This window comes from Podarcis bocagei, assembly GCF_964188305.1.
Source record: "Podarcis bocagei genome assembly, chromosome: 5".
In the NCBI taxonomy this organism is placed as follows: Eukaryota; Metazoa; Chordata; class Lepidosauria; order Squamata; family Lacertidae; genus Podarcis; species Podarcis bocagei.
Window position 1 is genome coordinate 102,406,746 of NC_138129.1, and position 21,672 is coordinate 102,428,417.

The 21,672-nt window shown below is 46.1% G+C and overlaps 1 long non-coding RNA gene across 1 annotated transcript; it reads right to left on the reverse strand.

Moving 5' to 3' along the window:
- Positions 1–17,529: 17,529 nt before the first annotated feature.
- On the reverse strand, positions 17,530–21,254 carry LOC308587349. The gene is made up of 3 exons (XR_014008327.1): positions 20,006–21,254; positions 18,199–18,731; positions 17,530–18,102 (listed from the first exon to the last, which is right to left on the reverse strand). It is a non-coding gene; the product is annotated as an uncharacterized lncRNA (long non-coding RNA).
- Positions 21,255–21,672: the final 418 nt, after the last annotated feature.

Consider the following 21,672-nt stretch of genomic DNA (forward strand, 5'->3'; position numbering starts at 1 on the left):
TAGAATTTTTTCCTTTTTTCCATTCCAAAATTTTTTCTTTATTGTATTCTGTTGTATCAGAAACCCTCTCATTACAGCTTTGCTTGCGTCCCAGATTATTCTTTTCTCCACCGTAGTGTTCAAATTTATTTCAAAGTAGTCCTTTAGCGTTTTTTGGGCCTTCTTAACGATCTCTTGATCTCTTAGCAAGGTGTCATTCATTCTCCATCTGAAGGATCCAGTTGGGAAAAGTCTCAATTCCATTTTTAAGGCATTATGGTCGGAGCAGGTTTTTGAGCAGATTTCCACTTTTCTCGTTTTCGGGGCCAGTCCTCTAGATATCCAAATTTGGTCGATTCGTGTCCATGACAAGTGGGCCTCAGAAAAGAAGGTTCCTTCTTTACCCAAGGGGTTCCTTGTCCTCCAAATGTCAATCAAGTCCATATTGTCTGTCATTTCAAAAAAGGTTTTAGGAAGTCTACCGTCTGTTGTTAAGTTTTGATTTTGGGATTTGTCCATATTTGTAGACACCACCCCATTCATATCTCCCATCACGATAATATTAGAATAGTCCAAATAGTCCATCATTGTCTCATGCAGCTTCTTGTAGAATTCTGATTTTCCATCATTTGGCGCGTAGATTCCTAATATCAAAATCTTTTCCCCTTGTGTTTGGATTTCAATTGCGAGGATTCTTCCATGATCATCTTTAAATAAAAATTTTGGCGACAGGTTCTCCTTTGCATAAATTACAACACCTCTTTTTTTAACTTTGTCTGATGAGATAAATTCTTGGCCAAGTCTTTTATTGATTAATACTTTCCTGTGGAGCCTAGTCACATGTGTTTCTTGCAAACATATTACATCCAATTGTTCTTTTTTTAGGATATAAAATATCCTTCTCCTTTTTTCCGGAGAATTCCCGCCATTTATGTTCCAACTAAGTAGCTGCAGAGACATCCTGTTCTATTTCAGATGTTCTTAAGATGGGGTGTCTTCCTTTTGTTCAGATCCCGAAGGTATAGGCGTTGGCCCACTTCCGGGCGGTGCTGGTGCTGGTAAAACTGGAAGCCAATCCGCTCCTTTTTGGAGATCTTCTCCGTGGTCGTGAAGGAACCTTTGGTTATCTTCAGGTGTTCTTATTTTAACCTTCCTTTCTTTGTAGGTGAAGGATAATCCCTGTGGAAACTCCCACCTATAGGGGATTGCGTTGTGTCTCAGCAATTTTGCTAATTCTGTATAGGTGGCTCTAAGGTCCAGCAGCTGCCTCGGGATATCTCTGTAAATTTCCACTCTTTTGTCTTGTATTTCAATTGCTTTTTTGAAGTGAAGGCCTAGGATCTTGTCTCTCTCTTCCTTTGTTCTTAAAATTATCAGGCAGTCTCTGGATCTGTCTTTCCTTACCAGTCTTCCCAATCTATATGCCGAGACAATCCTAAAATCCGTGTCTTCCTTTAAACCCCAGAACTTCGAGAATTCCTGTGTTAAGTATCCAATCAAGTCTCCTTGCTCGAGTTCTGGAATACCTCTCAATTTGATGTTGCTCTCACGATTTTTCAGTTCCACCATTGACAGATAGACTTGTTGTTCACCCACCTGTTTGTGCAGGGGCCTAACTTCTCCTTTTATTTCTTCAACCTCTTTTTGTAGGACTCCCACTTTCTGGATTGCTTCTCCAGCTAATTCTCGATTTTCCGCTGTTGCTCCTTGCAATTTCTCTATGGCTTGCGTGTGCTGGGAAACTTGGTCAGTCAGTTTTTGGATCGAGGAAGTTGCTTTATCTATCTTCACAGACTGATCGTCCACCTTCTGATTTAGACTTGATAGTTGCTCCAATATTTGTTTTAATAGTGTGTCTGACCCACCTGCTGCCATATCTTCCTCAGTGGACTTCTCAGTTATTTCCCTTTGTTCTCTATGAGACACCAGTACCGCTGGAACCGACGAACGGCGTCCTTGGGTCAATGTTGTTTGTACAAATTGTGCTGGTCTTCTTTCCTTTTCCTTTTCTTTTTCCTTAGCCTCTTTAGTTTCCTTTGCTTTAGACGCTCTTGTTCTCCCTGCACCACTCATTACACATCTGTCAATGTTCAAGGTCAAATTGTCTATTGTTCCATGGGAAAGACAAATTCAGGAGTAAACAGCCAGTGAGATGGAATTCAAAACAAAAGTCAGTTCCCAGGATTTTGTAATCCGAAAGCCCTGTAGGGGGAGTGCCACCCGATTTCAAAGACGAGGAAGGAAGTAATCCGCCATTAAAGTTCCAAATTGTTTCAAAACAGTAAATTCGTTAATCCAAAAGTCCCTTCATAAATTCAAGATCTCCCAAAGCACCTTTTATAAATCAACAAAGTTTCACGAAAGGTGCTTGTAACAGTATCCCAATCAGTCTTTTCTGCTCAAATGTAACAATTACTTTCTAGCACAGTTTGCAACTGTTTCCGCAGTTTGACACAGTCTCTCTCTCTGGCAGCCCGACAATCTGGCTCTTTAAAAATACAGCCCAAAGAAGAAAGAAGATAGGAGGAAAGTCACCATCTGCTGCTTCTTTTAGTCAATGTCCGTTTCCACCTTCAGCTCAATAAAATAAGCAAATTTTATGGCACGAAAAAGTTTAAACTTCCCAAAGTCCCGTTTCAAATGCTTCCGTTTCTAAAAGCTTTGCTTTGATCTTGTCAGCAATGTCGGAAGACGGACTTCCCTTTTCTCGTCTCCCGCTTTCAGCCAAATTAACCGAATTTCTTTGCCAAATTTTAAACCCCTTTACTCACGGGTTAGTTGCTTGCAGTTTAGCGTTGATTTTAGGAAGAAGGATCAGCGCTCATCTGTAACAGCCGCGCGGCTTCGCTTCCGCGGAAAGAGCGATGAACTCACAGCACCGCTACCCCTCCTTCACTCCGGGTCTCCTTACGGGGTCCCTTCTGTGCTTTCGGGGCAGCTTCTGGTGCCCGCCGAGTCCCACGGCCACGGGCTCACTCTACCCGTGGTTTATCTTGATGGGTCGTCGCTATGCCGCAGCGAACGACCCTTTTCCGCGGAGCCCCTCTTCAGAGCCCGAAGAGGACCGCCATTACAGTTTCGCGCCGCCCCCGGAAGTCCTTTGCATTGCTCATTTAAGAAGGCCCTCTTGTCTCTCCTTGCTATTTTCTGAAAATCTGCATTCAATTTCCTATATCTTTCACTATCTCCCTAGAATTTTGCTTGCCTTCTGTCCCCCGCTATTTGTAAGACCTCGTTGGACAGCCAATTTGCTTTCTTGCATTTCCTTTTCATTGGGATGGTTTTCATTGCTGCCTCCTGTATAATGTTACAAGCCTCCATCCATAGTTCTTCAGGCACCAAATCTAAATCCTTAAACCTGTTCCTCACTTCCACTGTGTATTCATAAGGGATTTGATTTAGATTATATCATAGAATCCTAGAGTTGGAAGAGACCACAAGGGCCATTGAGTCCAACCCCCTGCCAAGCAGGAAAACCATCAGAGCACTCCTGACATATGGTTGTCAAGCCTCTGCTTAAAGACCTCCAAAAAAGGAGACTCCACCACACTCCTTGGCAGCAAATTCCACTGTCGAACAGCTCTTACTGTCAGGAAGTTCTTCCTAATGTTTAGGTGGAATCTTCTTTCTTGTAGTTTGGCTCCATTGCTCCGTGTCCGCTTCTCTGGAGCAGCAGAAAACAACCTTTCTCCCTCCTCTATGTGACATCCTTTTATATATTTGAACATGGCTATCATATCACCCCTTAACCTCCTCTTCTCCAGGCTAAACATGCCCAGCTCCCTTAGCCGTTCCTCATAAGGCATCGTTTCCAGGCCTTTGACCATTTTGGTTGCCCTCCTCTGGACACGTTCCAGTTTGTCAGTGTCCTTCTTGAACTGTGGTGCCCAGAACTGGACACAGTACTCCAGGTGAGGTCTGACCAGAGCAGAATACAGTGGCACTATTACTTCCCTTGATCTAGTTTTATACTCCTATTGATGCAGCCCAGAATTGCATTGGCTTTTTTAGCTGCCGCGTCACACTGTTGGCTCATGTCAAGTTTGTGGTCAACCAAGACTCCTAGATCCTTTTCACATGTACTGCTCTCAAGCCAGGTGTCACCCATCTTGTATTTGTGCCTCTCATTTTTTTTGCCCAAGTGCAATACTTTACATTTCTCCCTGTTAAAATTCATCTTGTTTGTTTTGGCCCAGTTCTCTAATCTGTCAAGGTCGTTTTGAAGTGTGATCCTGTCCTCTGGGGTGTTAGCCACCCCTCCCAGTTTGGTGTCATCTGCAAATTTGATCAGGATGCCCTTGAGTCCATCATCCAAGTCGTTGATAAAGATGTTGAATAAGACTGGGCCCAAGACAGAACCCTGTGGCACCCCACTAGTCACTCTTCTCCAGGATGAAGAGGAACCATTGATGAGCACCCTTTGGGTTCGGTCAGTCAGCCAGTTACAAATCCACTGAGTGGTAGCATAGTCAAGACCGCATTTTACCAGCTTCTTTACAAGAATATCATGGGGCACCTTGTCGAATGCCTTGCTGAAATCAAGGTAGGCTACATCCACTGTGTTCCCTTCATCTACCAGGCTTGTAATTCTGTCAAAAAACGAGATCAGGTTAGTCTGACATGACTTATTTTTCAGAAATCTATGCTGACTATTGGTGATCACAGCATTCCTTTCTAAGTGCTCACAGACTGTTTGCTTAATGATCTGCTCCAGAATCTTCCCTGGTATTGATGTCAGACTGACTGGGCGGTAATTATTTGGGTCCTCTCTTTCCCCCTTTTTGAAAATAGGGACAACATTTGCCCTCCTCCAGTCTGCCGGGACTTCGCCTGTTCTCCAGGAATTCTCAAAGATGACTGCCAGTGGTTCTGAGATCACATCTGCCAGTTCTTTTAATACTCTTGGATGCAGTTCATCTGGCCCTGGAGACTTGAATACATCTAAACTAGCCAAGTATTCTTGTACTATCTCCTTAGTTATTCTGGGCTGTGTTTCCTCTGCTGAATCATTTGCTCCAAATTCTTCATGTCGGGCATTGTTTTCTTTATCGGAGAAGACTGAGGCATTGAGGAGTTCAGCCCTTTCTGTGTCCCCTGTTTGCATTTCACCATCTTCTCCTCTGAGTGACCCCACTGTTTCTTTGTTCTTCCTTTTGCTACGGACATTGCTTTTAACCTCTCTACCAAGCCTGAGTTCATTCTGTGCTTTAGCTTTTCAGACTTGGTGTCTACATGTGCTGGCTATTTGTTTGAATTCCTCTTTGGTGGTTTCCCTTTTCCATTTTTTGTACACATCCTTTTTTAATCTTAACTCAGTTAAAAGTTCTTTAGATAGCCACCCTGGCTTCTTTAGGCATCTTCCATGTTTCCATCTCATTGGTATTGCCTGACGTTGTGCTTTTACTATCTCCCTCTTAACAAACTCCCAGGCATCATGAACTCCCTTTCCTTTTAGTATTACTGTCCATGGGATCTCACCCAGCACGTCCCTAAGTTTTATGAAGTCGGCTTTCTTAAAGTCAAGAAATTGAGTCCTAGTATGCTTGGCTGCTCCTTTCCACTGTATAGTAAACTTCAGAAGAGCATGATCACTCACGCCTAATGATCCTTCCACTACTACCCCACTAACCAGGTCATCAACATTGGTTAGGACCAGATCTAAAATGGCTGTTCCTCTTGTTGCTTCTCCCACTTTCTGGACAATGAAGTTGTCTGCAAGGCCAGTGAGGAATCTGTTTTACCTTATGCTCTTGGCTGAGTTTGACATCCAACAAATATCCGGGTAATTGAAGTCCCCCATTACTACTATCTCCCTTCCTTTTGCATGCTTGGCCATCTGTTCCAGGAAGGCATCATCTATGTCCTCCGTTTGGCTTGGGGATCTATAGTAAACTCCCACAATGAGGTCACTGTTATTCTTCTCTCCCTTAATTTTGACCCAAATGCTCTCACTTTGGCTTTGAGGTTCTAAATCTTGGATCTCTTCACAGGTATACACATCCCTGACATATAACGCCACTCCTCCTCCTTTCTTGTCTGGTCTGTTTCTCTGAAATAGATTGTATCCCTCCATTATTACATTCCAATCGTGGGACTTATCCCACCAGGTTTCAGTGATGCCTATTATGTCATATTTAGTTTGCTGTACCAAGAGCTCAAGCTCATCTTGTTTATTTCCCATGCTTTGCGCATTAGTGTACAGACATTGAAGTCCATTAATCATTCCCCCGTGTCTCTTATTTAAGGATTTTTTTCTCCCACCACTAGGTCTGTGTGCTGTTTGCTCCATTTGGTCTATGACATTTGGATGATCATCTTCATCAATTGATAGACTCCTACCTTCAGGAGCAGTGTCTCCCTCCCCCACATTAGTCAGTTTAAAGCCCTCCTGATGAGGTTTCTGAGATTTTTGGCAAAAACATTTCTCCCAACCGTTGTGAGGTGCAGCCCATCGCTTGCCAGAAGTCCATCTTCAAGAAACTGCAGTCCGTGATCTAAGAATCCAAACCGTTCCTGTTTACACCATTTGCGAAGCCAGCTGTTCACTTCCACTATTTTCCCCTCTCTCCCTGGGCCACGTTGTTCAACTGGGAGGACAGATGAGATGACAATTTGTGCATTTAGTTGCTTCAATTTCCTGACAAGAGCCTCGTAGTCTCTTTTGATCTTCTGGAGGCTATTGCTTGTAGTGTCATTGGTTCCCACATGAACCAAGAGGAAGGGGTATTTGTCAGTGGGTTTTATGATTCCTTGCAGTCGTTCAGTTACATCTTGGATCTTAGCCTCGGGGAGACAGCACACTTCCCGAGACATCTTGTCAGGCCCACAGATCACTGCTTCTGTTCCCCTCAGTAGGGAATCCCCTATCACCACTACACGCCTCCTCTTAGGTTTGGTCGGGGTTCTTCCATGAGCTGTCCGTTCCAAGGTCGCCTGCACATTCCCTGAGGACTGACTTTGCTGCTCGTCTTCATATACCTGATCGACTGTAATGAGGGAGAGATCCTCAAATGGAGTCTGCTCTTCGTCTTCCATGCTAGGGGAGAGGACCTCAAAGCGATTGTGTATTTCTAAACAATCAGAATGAACCCTGGGCCTCCTACTTCTTTGAGTCACGTTTCTCCATATATCTGGCTCCTGTGTTGGTGAACTAGCCTCCTTCTCAGGAGAGTCCCCTGTCTCCTCCTTGGTGGAGACGGTGTGCTCTGTTGCTTCCAAGAAGAGCTCCAGCTCTCTAATTCTTTGGAGCGTAGCTACACGTTCCTCCAGTTGCTGGACTTTGTCTTTTAAGAGGGCAATCAACATGCAATTGCTGCAGGTAAAGCTGCCTGCAACCTTTGGCAAGATGGCAAACATTGCGCAGGAACTGCAGGCGACTGCAGCTGTTATCTTACCGGCCCAGTGGTTTTTCCTACTTTCTTCAGTTTAAGCTTGAATTTTGCTATAAGAACCTGATGATCTGAGCCACAGTCAGCTCCAGGTCTTGTTTTTGCTGACTGTATAGAGCTTCTCCATCTTTGGCTGCAGAGAATATAATCAATCTGATTTCGATGCTGCCCATCTGGTGATGTCCATGTGTAGAGTCGTCTCTTGTCTTGTTGGAAAAGTGTGTTTGTGATGACCAGCTTGTTCTCTTGACAGAACTCTATTAGCCTTTGCCCTGCTTCGTTTTGATCTCCAAGGCCAAACTTGCCAGTTGTTCCTTTTATCTCTTGATTCCCTACTTTAGCATTCCAATCCCCTGTAATGAGAAGAACATCCTTCTTTGGTGTCACTTCTATAAGGTGCTGTAAGTCTTCATAGAATTGGTCAATTTCAGTTTCTTCAGCACCAGTAGTTGGTGCATAAACTTATCGGCAATGATTGGAAAAGAATAACATCTTTGGTAGCACACTCATTTTTATCGTGGATATTCTCCCCCAAAAGGACAATTTCAGTCTTCCCCACACCTCCAAATCCCTTTTTATCTGATTCCACATAGGTAAGTGTTTTGAAAAAATCAATGTTCTTGGGGGTTAACCATATTCCTAAATACTTCACTTTGTTCACCACTTCTATCTCTGTTGTATTTCCTCAATTAGTTCTTGATTCATGTTTTTAGCCACGATTTTCGTCTTTTTTTTGTTGAGATAAAATCCTGCAACTCGACCAAATTGTTCTATTTCTTCTAAGATTCTTTCAATACTTTCCACTGGTTCTTCTACTGTCAATACCAAGTCATCCGCGAATGCTTTAACTTTGTATTCATTTTTCCCTATAGACACCCCTTTTATATCTTCATTTTTTCCTTACTGATTTTAGCAAAACTTCCAGCACCATAATGAATAATAGTGGCGACAGTGGGCATCCCTGCCTTGTACCTTTGGTTATTTTAATATCTTCTGTGGTATAGTTGTTTACTATTAGTTTCGCTTTCTGTTCTGTATATATTGCCTTTATCCCATTATAAAATTCCTTACCCACTTCCATATACTCTAGGTTGTTTAACATAAAGTTCCATGATATATTATCGAAACTGTAGATAGTTTTCACTCAGGTCCACATATGCAAATAAGGGATTGAAAGTGACATTCAGTGATTGGATAGTTACGGAAAGTTGTTACAGTTGCGTTGTAGTCGAGCTCTATATAAGCAGGCTGGCTGAACCCTTCAGTTCAGTTCTGTTCTGGCCTGTGAATAAACAAGAGCTGTTTGAAGAATCGCTGTGTTGTCTGATATGTTCACCCACAATGTAACAGTTTCTTAATAGAACTTTTTGTAATTTTGATTCTTCCTTTTCAAAGCCTAATTTTTTGTCCAAATTAAAAACGTTGTTTAAGTGGTGATATTGGAGCCAGTCTGTGAGGTGGTGCCTTATTATCTTCAAATGATTTCAACTTTATCTGGTCTTGTTCTTCCTTTAATAGTTGCCTATACGTTTCCCAATTCCCTGTCATGTTTCATTTTTTAACCGCAAATGCCTCCAATAATATGGTTGTTGCTTCCTGATAATATGGTTGTTAAATCCTTTGTGGACTTTTATTATTTTATGTGCCACCCATCTCTCTTGTTGAAGCTCTCTAGATCTAATATATCTAATTTTTCCAATAGAATCCAATATTTTATCCAGATTAAACACTCAGTTTATAATAAATTTTGAAATTTGGCAACACAAATCCTCCTCTCTCTTTCCTATCAGTCAATAATTTATATTTGATGCGGGGTTTATTTCCTTGCCAGATAAATTTTGTCAGCACTTTCCTCCAATCTTTTTTTCTTTCTTTTTTCTGTTGGTTATGATTGGAATCATCTGAAAAAGAAAAAGTAACTTGGGCAGTATATTCATTTTTATTACCGAGATTCTTCGCCAAAATGATAATTTCAATCTTGACCAGATTTCTAAATCTTTACTAATTTCTTTCCAGGTCTTTTTGTAGTTGTCATCATACAAATTAATGCTTTTCATTGTGATTTGGATGCCCAAATATTGTGCTCAGAAGCCGCAGCTCAGAAGCAGATGAGGTGAAAAGCTGGGAAATAATGGGAGAGGAGGAGCAGGCAGAGCCGGAGCAGCTGGCTGACAGCTATCACTAGAAAGCATCCCAGACCCACCATCTCCCAGAACCCAGCAAGCCTTAAAAATAGGAGAGCAAAGAGCTCAAAGACAGAGGGCACTTAGTGGCAACCATTGAGGGGGTGGTGCTGTTGACGAATGAGGTGGGAGAGAAGGGTAGAGGAGATTTACTTGGGACAATGCCATTATTCCAAGAGGCTGCATTCCCAAGCCTCTCTGTAAATATTGAATAAAAAGCAAATGGTAAGGACTTTTCCTTGTCTTATCTGTTCCTGGCAACCTGCCGTGGGGATTGGTTCCTCTGCCGCCTGACAATTAACAGCCCATTCATGGCGGTGGGGGGGAAAGAGAAACTGACAGTTCAGGGGCACTGTGGTGGGGTAGTAACATGCGACAGGTGACGCGCAAGCAGAAATAGATTATAAATATAGATAGATTTATCCTTGTTGCAAAACTTATGGATTTTGTAGGTTTTTTAGCGTGGGATACTTTTTGCTGTATACCCCAAACAGCTATTATCAGAAAGCGACCAGGTGCAGGAGGCTCCCAGATGATGCTGGCGAAGGACCCAGCAGCAGGGGGAGAAACAGCTCAGTAGAGGGGGAAGCCAATCAGCGCAACACCAGGGATAAAGGGGGGCAGATGGGGGAATTGGAGAGAGGGCTCCAGGACTCTTCACTGGACATCAGTGAGGAGAGCCCAGGTCCTCCGCTACCCACGCCTTCCCTGCGCAGAAGACTCCCGCGCAGTGAGAGGAGGAGGAGACTGGGTGTCAAACAACTTTTATGCTGGAAGAGGTTCAAGAAACGCCCACTGACGGATTCTGCCAGTGACTGAGGCAGCCACGATGAGAAGGGGCTGTGCAGTCAGAAAGGTTTAACAAGGCAAATTAACCGAGAAAGGCACCAGTGTACGCACGAGTAACTCATACCTATTACAAGGTCTTTATCCGATCAAAAGTTACAGCATTACACATACTCAGATAGATACTATAGATTCTGCTTAGAGACAAGAACTGCTTTGCTTGGAGGTTGTGTTCCAGATAGATACATTAGGTTCAGCCTAGAGACAGGGCATGAGGAGTTGGACATTATCCTTCCATGTCCTTATCTGTAATCCTTTTCAGCCTATCTCTGTGTGTCTCTGGGTAAGTGGGTACCTGAGGGGCAGGGAGGATGGGAGTTGTAGCCCCCAAACAGCTGGAGACCCAAGTGTTATGTACTGAAGTTCTCACCCTGGGCCAGCAGGGGGATACTGTAGATAGTTATGCAAATGAAGGATCGAAAGTGACGTTCAGTGATTGGATAGTTTTAGAAAGTTGTTACAGTAACATGGCACTGGAGCTCTATATAAGCAGGCTAACTGAGCCCTTCAGTTCAGTTATGTCCCGGCCTGTGAATAAACAAGAGTTGTTTGAAGAATCACTGTGTTGTCTGATATGTTCACCCACAACTTAACTCTGGCGACAAAGGTGGGATTGATGGACATCAGAGCACAACCAGATGCAGCCACCCTCTGAACTGAGCTGAATCACTGAGCGAAATCACTCAACAGAACCAATTCAGAGCTGACTGTTCTGGCTAGAGAACAGTGTTCCATCCATCGCCCTCTACGCCGGCATCGGAATCCTGGCTTTGCTTGTGCCTCTACTGCCATTTGCACCAGCCTCTGAATCATGGGACTCCTACCTCCAGAGAAGCGGACACGGAGCAATGGATCCAAACTACAAGAAAGAAGATTCCACCTAAACATTAGGAAGAACTTCCTGACAGTAAGAGCTGTTCGACAGTGGAATTTGCTGCCAAGGAGTGTGGTGGAGTCTCCTTCTTTGGAGGTCTTTAAGCAGAGGCTTGACAACCATATGTCAGGAGTGCTCTGATGGTTTTCCTGCTTGGCAGGGGGTTGGACTCGATGGCCCTTGTGGTCTCTTCCAACTCTATGATTCTATGATTCTATGATTCTACCTCGCTCGGTTCGACTGCTACCTCCAAGCCAACGAGCTGACACAAGTATCACAGGAGCGTAAGCGGGGCCTATCCCTCAGCCTCTGTGGGCCTGAGGCGTTCGAGACGGCCTGAGCATTGGTTGCGCCTGTAGCAGTCCAGGCAACATTGTAAGACACGATCCAAGAGAAGCTCCGCAACCACCACGCACCAAAGCCGTCCAAGATTGCTGCCCGCCATGCGTTCTACCACCGGAACCAGGCAGGGGGGAGTCAATCAACAACTACACCACCGCCCTCCAACAGGCTGCAATGCACTGCGAGTTCCGAGACTTAGATGATGCCCTGATGGATTGAATCGTCTGCGGGGTATGGGACATCTGTCTCCTTGCCAAGCCAGACCTCATGCTACAGAAAGCCACTGAGGAGGCCGCGGCCTTGGAAGCTGCTGAACTCTCCACCCAGGAGATCCGCAAGGCCAGCAGCCCGCCTCTTGCTAGGAAGCTACTTCCAGTGCATCACGAAGAGGCCAGCAGTGATGAGGCATCCTCCAGTGAAGACGATGATGTGCACCAGACAAAGCGGGAGCGCAGGAAGGTCCAACAGAAGTCCAAGGGCCAATCAGAATGTGCCGGCTGTGGAGGCAACCATTCCCATGCCAAGTGTTGATTCAGAGATGCCATCTGTCGGAAGTATTCCAGAAAGGGCCACATCGCTAAGGTCTGCCGATTGGCTCCGTCTGACACCCCCCCTTCACCGACTCGCAAGTCCAAGTCGTCACTCCAGTCCGCCAAGGAAAGCTGTTTCGCTCTCACCAACTGCCGCTGCCCGTCTGGAACCACGATTGGCCAAACCGACTCGCCTATGCGACGCAAGCTGAATGTCACGGTGCTCATTGAAGGAGCTCCATGTGACATGGAGATCGACACCGGGTCTGCTCTGTCCATCGTGTCTTGGAGCACCATCAAAAGACTGGTACCCAGAGTGTCCAAAAGGCAACTCGACTCTCACCGTGTACATCTGAGAGACTACCAGGGAAACGACATTCCCGTTGTAGGCGTTGGCTGGTTCCAGATCGCCTTCAAGGATTTTTCAGGCCTGCTCCGACTGGTAGTGGTCGAAGGTCAGCGGCCAAGCCTCCTAGGACTAGACTGGTTTGATGCCCTCGGCCTGGAAGTCATCGGCATCAACTGCATCTCTAACGTAGAGACTGAGGGTCTGGTCAAGGACTTTGCCGAGGTTTTTGACAGCACTTTGGGGCATTATACAGGTACGCCCATCTCCTTTAGCCTTGATCCACAAGTTGCCCCCATCAAGCTAAAGCCATGCCGGGTTCCCTTTGCTCTCAAGGCTAAGGTGGACGAACAACTGGACAAGCTGATCGCCCAAGGAGTTTTGGAGCCGGTTGATCACGCCAAGTGGGAAACCCCCATTATCACGCCTGTCAAGCCGGACGGGTCGGTGAGAATCCGAGCCGACTACAAGTGCACAATCAACAAGGCACTTCAGCAGCACGCTTATCCAGTTCCTGTGGTTCAACACCTGCTGCATTCCTTGGGTGAGGGTAATGTCTTTGCCAAGCTGGACCTTGCCCAAGCCTATCAACAACTGCCCGTCGATGATGCCACTGCTGAAGCCCAGACGATCGTCACCCACCAAGGGGCATTCCGTTGCTGCCGTTTGCGGTTCGGGGTGAGTGTAGCTCCTGGCATCTTCCAAAGCCTTATGAGCATTTCCTGCAAGGGCTTCCGAGCGTGGTACCATATTTTGATGACGTCTTGGTGTCTGCAGACTCACACCAGCAGCTGTTCGATCACCTCCGCACAGTGCCGAACAGGTTCCAGGAGGCCGAGCTCAAGGTAAAGAGGGAGAAGTGCCAGATCGTCATTCCACAGGTGGAGTTCCCGGGCTATCTTATCGATGCCTCCGGCCTTCACCCGACCACATCCAAGATCCGTGCTATCCAGCAGGCCCCCACCCCAAAGAACAAGATGGAGTTGCAGGCATTCCTGGGACTGCTGAACTTTTATAACATGTTCCTGCCCCACAAAGCCACGGTGGCTGAGCCTCTTCACCGACTCCTCAGCACGAAGACACCTTGGTCCTGGGGTCATTGGGAGACGGCCGCCTTCAACACGGTCAAGCCTCTCCTTTCATTGGACAGTGTGCTGGTACAGTACAGTGAAGCCAGGCCGCTGGTCCTTGCCTGCGACACCTCACCATTTGGCATCGGCGCTGTCCTTAGTCACCGTTTTCCAGATGGAAGAGAAGCACCGCTCACCTACTTTTCCAGGACACGATCTCTGATGGAACGGAATTTCAGCCAGCTCGACAAGGAGGCACTGGCACTTGTGGCTGGAGTGAAGAGGTTCCATGAATACCTCTACGGCAGGACTTTTGACCTCATCACCGACCACAAGCTGCTCCTGGGTCTTCTCGCTGGTGATCGACCAACTCCACCGGTCCTCTCGCCGCGCATGCTGCGATGGACTGTTTTCCTGGCTGCCTACCACTACTGGCTCGTCCATCGCCCGGGGAAATAGATGGGCCATGCCGACGCCCTCAGGTGTTGCCCTCTTCCAGCGTTTGTGGAAGACCCGGCTCCTGCTTCATCGCTCCTCCTCATTGAGGATCTTCCGGCAGCGCCTGTATTGGCTGCCACTGTGGGCTCTGCATCTGCCCAGGATCGCACCATCAGCCGTGTGTTCAACTGGGTGTGGAGGGGGTGGCCACAAGGGCCTTTTGCATCGGAGTTCCAGCCCTTCGCAACCAGACAACATGAACTCTCGGCTCATCGCAGCTGTCTGCTGTGGGGAGACCACGTCGTGATTTCCCAAAGACTCCGTCAACGCGTCCTTGAGGCTCTGCACGTTGGCCACCCAGGAATCATCAAAATGAAGGCATTGGCTCGGTTTTACGTCTAGTGGCCTAACATGGACGATGCCATCACTGCCTGGATTTCCACCTGTCAAGCGTGCCAAGTATCGAGGCCACCGACAGCTAAGGGACACACCTGGGACACGCCCAAGACACCCTGGTCGAGGGTGCACATCGATCTGGCCAGCCCCTTTTGCGGCCGGAACTTTATGGTAGTGGTGGACGCCTATTCCAAATGGCTGGAGGTGGCCCTGATGCCCTCCCCCACTACCGAGGCCATCATTGGGGTGCTGCGAAGCCTCTTTGCAATCCATAGGTGTCCTGATGTCCTTGTCTCCGACAACGGATTGCAGTTCATGTCAGGCACTTTTGAGCGGTACCTTTTGGGACTGGGCATCCACCATGCCCTAACAGCACCATTTCATCCATCCAGCAACGGGCAAGCGGAGAGAATGGTGCACTCGGCAAAAGAGGCCCTGGGATGCCTGGACCGGGGAGACTGGCACAAGCGGGTCGCTGAATACTTGTTCGTGGAACACATCACCCCTCATGTGGCCACAGGGCGGAGTCCTGCCAAACTGCTTATGGGCCGCCGCCTCAGGTCCCTGCTTGACCGGCTGCACCCGGACTTTGCTGTGGCCGAACCCCCAGGCTGTGCCAACGCACCACGGTAATTTGTTCCAGGAAACCAGGTATTTTCCCGGAACTTTGTGGGGGACATTCCTTGGGTGCCAGCCACGGTAGTGGGAGTCAATGGACCTCGCTCGTACCAGGTGGCACTCGAAAATGGAGGTTTGTGGCGCTGGCACATAGACCAGCTTAGGCACAGGGTTGGGGACTTGGACACTACCGTGGTGCCCCCAACTGCACTCGTGGCTCCGGAACAGACACTTACAGATGGTGAGGCTCCACCTACACCTCTCTCACAAACTGCCGGCATGGAGCCGAACCACTGCCATCCTTGACATTCCGCCAACTCCACTTGCGGATGTTCCACCCACAGCAGCGGATCCAGGGGACTTGGTTTCAACGCCACCTAGGGTCGCGCCACAGCCTCAGCAAGAATGGGGCAGCCCACCGGACCTGGGTACCGCTCCCCGGCAGTCTGGCAGAGTTTCCAAGCGCTCAACTTATTTAAAGGACTATGTTGTTGGACATGTAACACTGTTGGTCTAAGTAGTAGATAGGTAGCCGTGTTGGTCTGCCATAGTCAAAATAAAAAAATTCCTTCCAGTAGCACCTTAAAGACCAACTAAGTTAGTTCTTGGTATGAGCTTTCGTGTGCATGCACACTTCTTCAGATACACTGAAACAGAAGTTGCCAGATCCTTCTATATAGTGAGAAGGTGGGGAGGGGTGTTACTCAGAAGGGAGGGTGCGAATGGGAGATTGGCAGATAGCTGAGAGAGCCTCTTGACGACTCTTAACGACTGTAATAGGTCTTACAGGAAAAGGCAAGGGGTGGGAAGGTGAGAAATGGTTTAGTCATGTATAGTGAGATAAGAATCCAATGTCTTTGTTCAGTCCAGGTCTTTTCATGGTTTTAAGTTTGGTAATGAGTTGTAATTCAGCAGCTTCTCTTTCCAGTCTATTTCTGAAATTCCTTTGTAGTAAAACAGCTACTTTGAGATTCTATACAAGATCTCAAAGTAGCTGTTTTACTACAAAGGAATTTCAGAAATAGACTGGAAAGAGAAGCTGCTGAATTACAACTCATTACCAAACTTAAAACCATGAAAAGACCTGGACTGAAAAAAGACATTGGATTCTTATCTCACTATACATGACTAAACCATTTCTCACCTTCCCACCCCTTGCCTTTTCCTGTAAGACCTATTACAGTCGTTAAGAGTCGTCAAGAGGCTCTCTCAGCTATCTGCCAATCTCCCATTCGCACCCTCCCTTCTGAGTAACACCCCTCCCCACCTTCTCACTATATAGAAGGATCTGGCAACTTCTGTTTCAGTGTATCTGAAGAAGTGTGCATGCACACGAAAGCTCATACCAAGAACTAACTTAGTTGGTCTTTAAGGTGCTACTGGAAGGAATTTTTTTATTTTGACTGTTGGTCTAAGTATGTGGAAGTATGTGAAATGTAACCGATATGATTTTGTGCCTAATTGAACCATTATGTGTAGTGCTGTATATAAGGAAACCATTACGATTGTAACTAACGCCTTATCTCGGTGGGGAGGGTTGTTATGTACTGAAGTTCTCACCCTGGGCCAGCAGGGGGATACTGTAGATAGTTATGCAAATGAAGGATCGAAAGTGACGTTCAGTGATTGGATAGTTTTAGAAAGTTGTTACAGTATTCAGTTATGTCCTGGCCTGTGAATAAACAAGAGCTGTTTGAAGAATCGCTGTGTTCACCCACAACTTAACACCAAGTTTGGGAAACGCTGATGTAAAGTGAAATGTTTTATTAGGTAGGTGACAAGGGAATAGATTAACTGTATTTTATCCATCTAGACAGACATGTGTGAGTTAACAGACAAAATCAGCTTATCGCTTGTGTTTTAAATAATAGGGCTAAGCAGAGTTTCAACCTCATTTTAGGCAGTTTAATTGAAAGCATAGGAATTAGCCATTAGGCTGATCTCCCCCTTTGTTACCTATTTTTCAAAGAAACAAACTAGAGATTGAAAAGTAAACTGAAAAACATAGTTTAATCACAGCCAAGCATTAATCCTTAGCAGCAATAGCATTAAAATAATTGCAGGGAAAATACTTGTATTTGCAGCAAAACAGCTTCAGGCATGTGACTCATGATGGAACAAGAGGAAGCCTGTCTTCCTCCATCGTTGGCTGAAGAAAGAGAAAAAGAGAAAAGGAACAGGAAATACTATAGTGTCATACTTTGTGTTGCGTCCGCTTCATGTTGCGTCTTTTCGCATTACGTCCCGTGGCAACCAGGAATTACTGGAATGGGTTACTTCTGGGTTTCGCCACTTGCGTATGTGCAGAAGCGCTAAATTGCGCTGCGTGCATGTGCAGACACGGCGCTTCTGGATGTGAACGCTTTGAGTTGCAGACGTGCCTCCAGGACGGATTATGTCTGCAACTTGAGGTTCCACTGTATGCTCCTTTCCTCTTAGGAGAGGAGGGGAAATTATGTTGAACAGAGCCTTCTCTACCAATCAGCTATAAAGCTTTATGGTCTTAACACTTTCATGTGCTAAGAAGCAAGAATATGCATTGTTAGACTGACTGCAAAATCTCCCACATATAGTGCATAGGATGGATGGTCACTTCAGGGGGCACCAAAAAAATGCTGCAGAGTGGAGCATGAGAGGAGAGCGGTGCTGAATTTTAGCATTGCACATGGCACCACTGAAATTTGAGAACCCAAAGTCCGCCACTGGGCAAATGCAAGGCAGAACCAACAGCTCCATGGTCATGCACACACAGACTTCAGCAAAGGCTTTTGCTCCCTGCTCGCTCCTCCATTTGCATGCAGCAGTCCTGGAAAAAATGGTCCAAAGGAACAGCAACATGTCTGAGAGTCCGTTAGTAATATGATTTATTTATTCGCCTTATTTATAAAAATAAATAGACCAGATCCAGGCGCTTTGGGAAGAAACTGATTTTATGGAACCATTTCAATCGGGGTTTTGGCACAAAAACTGCTTTGGTCGCCCTGTATGATGACCTCTGTTGAGAGAGAGACAAGGGAAACATGTCCCTGTTAATTCTTCACAACCTCTCAGTGGCTTTCAATACCATCGACCATGGTATCCTTCTGGAGCGACTCTCCAAACTAGTCAAAATAAAAAAATTCCTTCCAGTAGCACCTTAAAGACCAACTAAGTTAGTTCTTGGTATGAGCTTTCGTGTGCATGCACACTTCTCCAAACTAGGAGTGGGTGGCACTGCTTTGCAGTGGTTCCAGTCCTACTTGGATGGTTGTTCCCAGAGAGTGTTCCTTGGGGAATGCTTTTCTGCCCTGTGGAACCTTCAGTATGGGGTTCCACAGGGCTCAGTCCTATCACCCATGTTGTTTAACATCTACATGAAACTGCTGGGTGGGGTTATCCGGAGGTTCAGAGTATGTTGTCAGCAGTATGCTGATGACACTCAGCTCTATTTCTCCTTTACATCTGTAGGTGAGGCAGTGGAAGTGCTGGACCAGTGTCTTGCCTCAGTAATGGACTGGATGACAGCCAACAGACTGAAGCTCAATCCAGATAAGACTGTTAGAGGGTGGTTCCCTAGACCAGAGGGGTGGGAGGTCGCCTGCTCTTGATGGGGTTACACTTCCCCTGAAGGAGCAGGTTCGTAGCTTGGGGCTACTCCTGGATCCTTTGCTCAGTGGCCCGGAGCGCCTTCCATCAGCTTTGGCTGGTGACCTAGCTACGCCCCTCTCTGGACAGGAATAACCTAGAAAGGAATGCTGCGATCACCAATAGTCAGCATGGATTTCTGAAAAATAAGTCATGTCAGACTAACCTGATCTCGTTTTTTGACAGAATTACAAGCCTGGTAGATGAAGGGAACACAGTGGATGTAGCCTACCTTGATTTCAGCAAGGCATTTGACAAGGTGCCCCATGATATTCTTGTAAAGAAGCTGGTAAAATGCGGTCTTGACTATGCTACCACTCAGTGGATTTGTAACTGGCTGACTGACCGAACCCAAAGGGTGCTCATCAATGGTTCCTCTTCATCCTGGAGAAGAGTGACTAGTGGGGTGCCACAGGGTTCTGTCTTGGGCCCGGTCTTATTCAACATCTTTATCAATGACTTGGATGACGGACTCAAGGGCACCCTGATCGAATTTGCAGATGACACCAAACTGGGAGGGGTGGCCAACACCCCAGAGGACAGGATCACACTTCAAAACGACCTTGACAGATTAGAGAACTGGGCCAAAACAAACAAGATGAATTTTAACAGGGAGAAATGTAAAGTATTGCACTTGGGCAAAAAAAATGAGAGGCACAAATACAAGATGGGTGACACCTGGCTTGAGAGCAGTACATGTGAAAAGGATCTAGGAGTCTTGGTTGACCACAAACTTGACATGAGCCAACAGTGTGACGCGGCAGCTAAAAAAGCCAATGCAATTCTGGGCTGCATCAATAGGAGTATAGCATCTAGATCACGAGAAGTAATAGTGCCACTGTATTCTGCTCTGGTCAGACCTCACCTGGAGTACTGTTTCCAGTTCTGGGCACCACAGTTCAAAAAGGACACTGACAAACTGGAATGTGTCCAGAGGAGGGCAACCAAAATGGTCAAAGGCCTGGAAACAATGCCTTATGAGGAACGGCTAAGGGAGCTGGGCAGGTTTAGCCTGGAGAAGAGGAGGTTAAGGGATGATATGATAGCCATGTTCAAATATATAAAAGGATGTCACATAGAGGAGGGAGAAAGGTTGTTTTCTGCTGCTCCAGAGAAGCGGACACGGAGCAATGGATCCAAACTACAAGAAAGAAGATTCCACCTAAACATTAGGAAGAACTTCCTGACAGTAAGAGCTGTTTGACAGTGGAATTTGCTGCCAAGGAGTGTGGTGGAGTCTCCTACTTTGGAGGTCTTTAAGCAGAGGCTTGACAACCATATATCAGGAGTGCTCTGATGGTGTTTCCTGCTTGGCAGGGGGTTGGACTCGATGGCCCTTGTGGTCTATTCCAACTCTAGGATTCTATGAACTTAACTACTGTAGTCTATGCTCTGGTAACCTCAAGGTTAGATTACTGCAATGTGCTATACATAGGGCTGCCTCTGAAGATGGTTCGGAAACTTCAGCTAGTGCAGAATTGAGTAGCCAGGTAGCTTACCGGAGCAAGACAGTTTGAGCATATTACACTGATCCTGGTCCTACTGCACTGGCTACCAATTAGTTTCCAGGCCCAATTCAAAGTGCTGGTTTTGACCTATAAAGCTTTAAGTTGCTCAGGACCACCTCTTTCCATATCAATCTAACTGGACTCAGAGATCATCTTCTGAGGCCTTTCTTTGTGTGCCTCCTCCTTGAGAGGTCCGGAGGGTGGCAACACGAGAACAGGCCTTCTCTGCAGCGGCTCCCCATCTGTGGAATGCTCTCCCCAGGGAGTTTCAGCTGGTACCTTCATTATACACCTTCAGGCGCCAGGCAAAAATGTTCCTTTTTAACCAGACCTTTGGTTGATTTGATTGACATCCTATGCCCTTTTAAAATGTGGGGGGTTTTCTTGGAGGGGGGGTTATTGGGTTATTTATATGCCACTGTGATGTGTCACACATCACAGTCATTTACAAAACATTAAAACCATGCAGTAAAATCATAAAAAGTTATAAGAGATCTATAGGCCCACTATAAAGGCAATTGCTCAAGAAGATGTCCATCCCGCCTGACCATTGGCTGGAAGGTCAGATCGTTCCCCTTGGCCTGGCCTAAATGGTTTGAATGAGGAGGTCAATAGCATCACCGACTCCTGTCTGTCTGTTGGAGGAAATAAGGAGGGGTTTTTTTGGTTTAAAAAATGTTTTTATTAAGATTTTCTTGGGTAACAAAAGTACATGCAGTACCTCTTTCTGTTTGTAGAGTTCTTTCTACAAGGGGGGCTTCCAGTTCTCGTGCGCTGGCTTTGGAATCTGCTTCAGGAGGTTGGCTTCCTCTCCCCCATTATTTGCACCTTATCACATGCTTTCTCCTAACATTTAAGTAGCTTCTTAGTAAGGCCCAGCCTAACATCCTCCTACCTAAGGCGAAGGACAAGATTTAATTTTATTTATTTATTAAATTTATATACTGTCCTTCATCCAAAGATGACGGGGCAGTTTACAATATAATGGTGCAGTTCAGAGTACAGTACCTAATTTGTATTACCATTCAAAGTACAAAAAGCCGATTGGATGGGCAGCTGAATTTTACTTCCAACAAGGATGAGGGACAAGCATTCTGCCCTGAACTTGAGTGCAGTGGGAGATACTTAATTCTGTTACAAAGCGGGCAAAGGATCAAGAGAGATGGTTTGATTTGGAGTGTAGACAAGCAAGGAAACGTCTGAGATCAACCTACCGGAACTACAGAAACACCGGAGCACCCTTGCTATTTATGGCTTACATTGATTTAAGTCGAAACTATAAACAGCTATTAAAGGCAAAAAAACAAAAAGCTGAGAGATTGGCCTGGTGTAACTTAGTGAAGGCCTCGAATGAGAAAGATTCAACCTCCTTCTGGCGTACCATCAGGGGGCTCCTGGGCCAAGAGCGGATTGGTCCCACATGTACTGTAGAACCCCAGGAGTGGATGAAATATTTCCAAACCCTCTTCTTCGACGACAAAGCTCAGAACAATGATCCAAGTGCCTACCCCGAGAACTTACCATATTGGC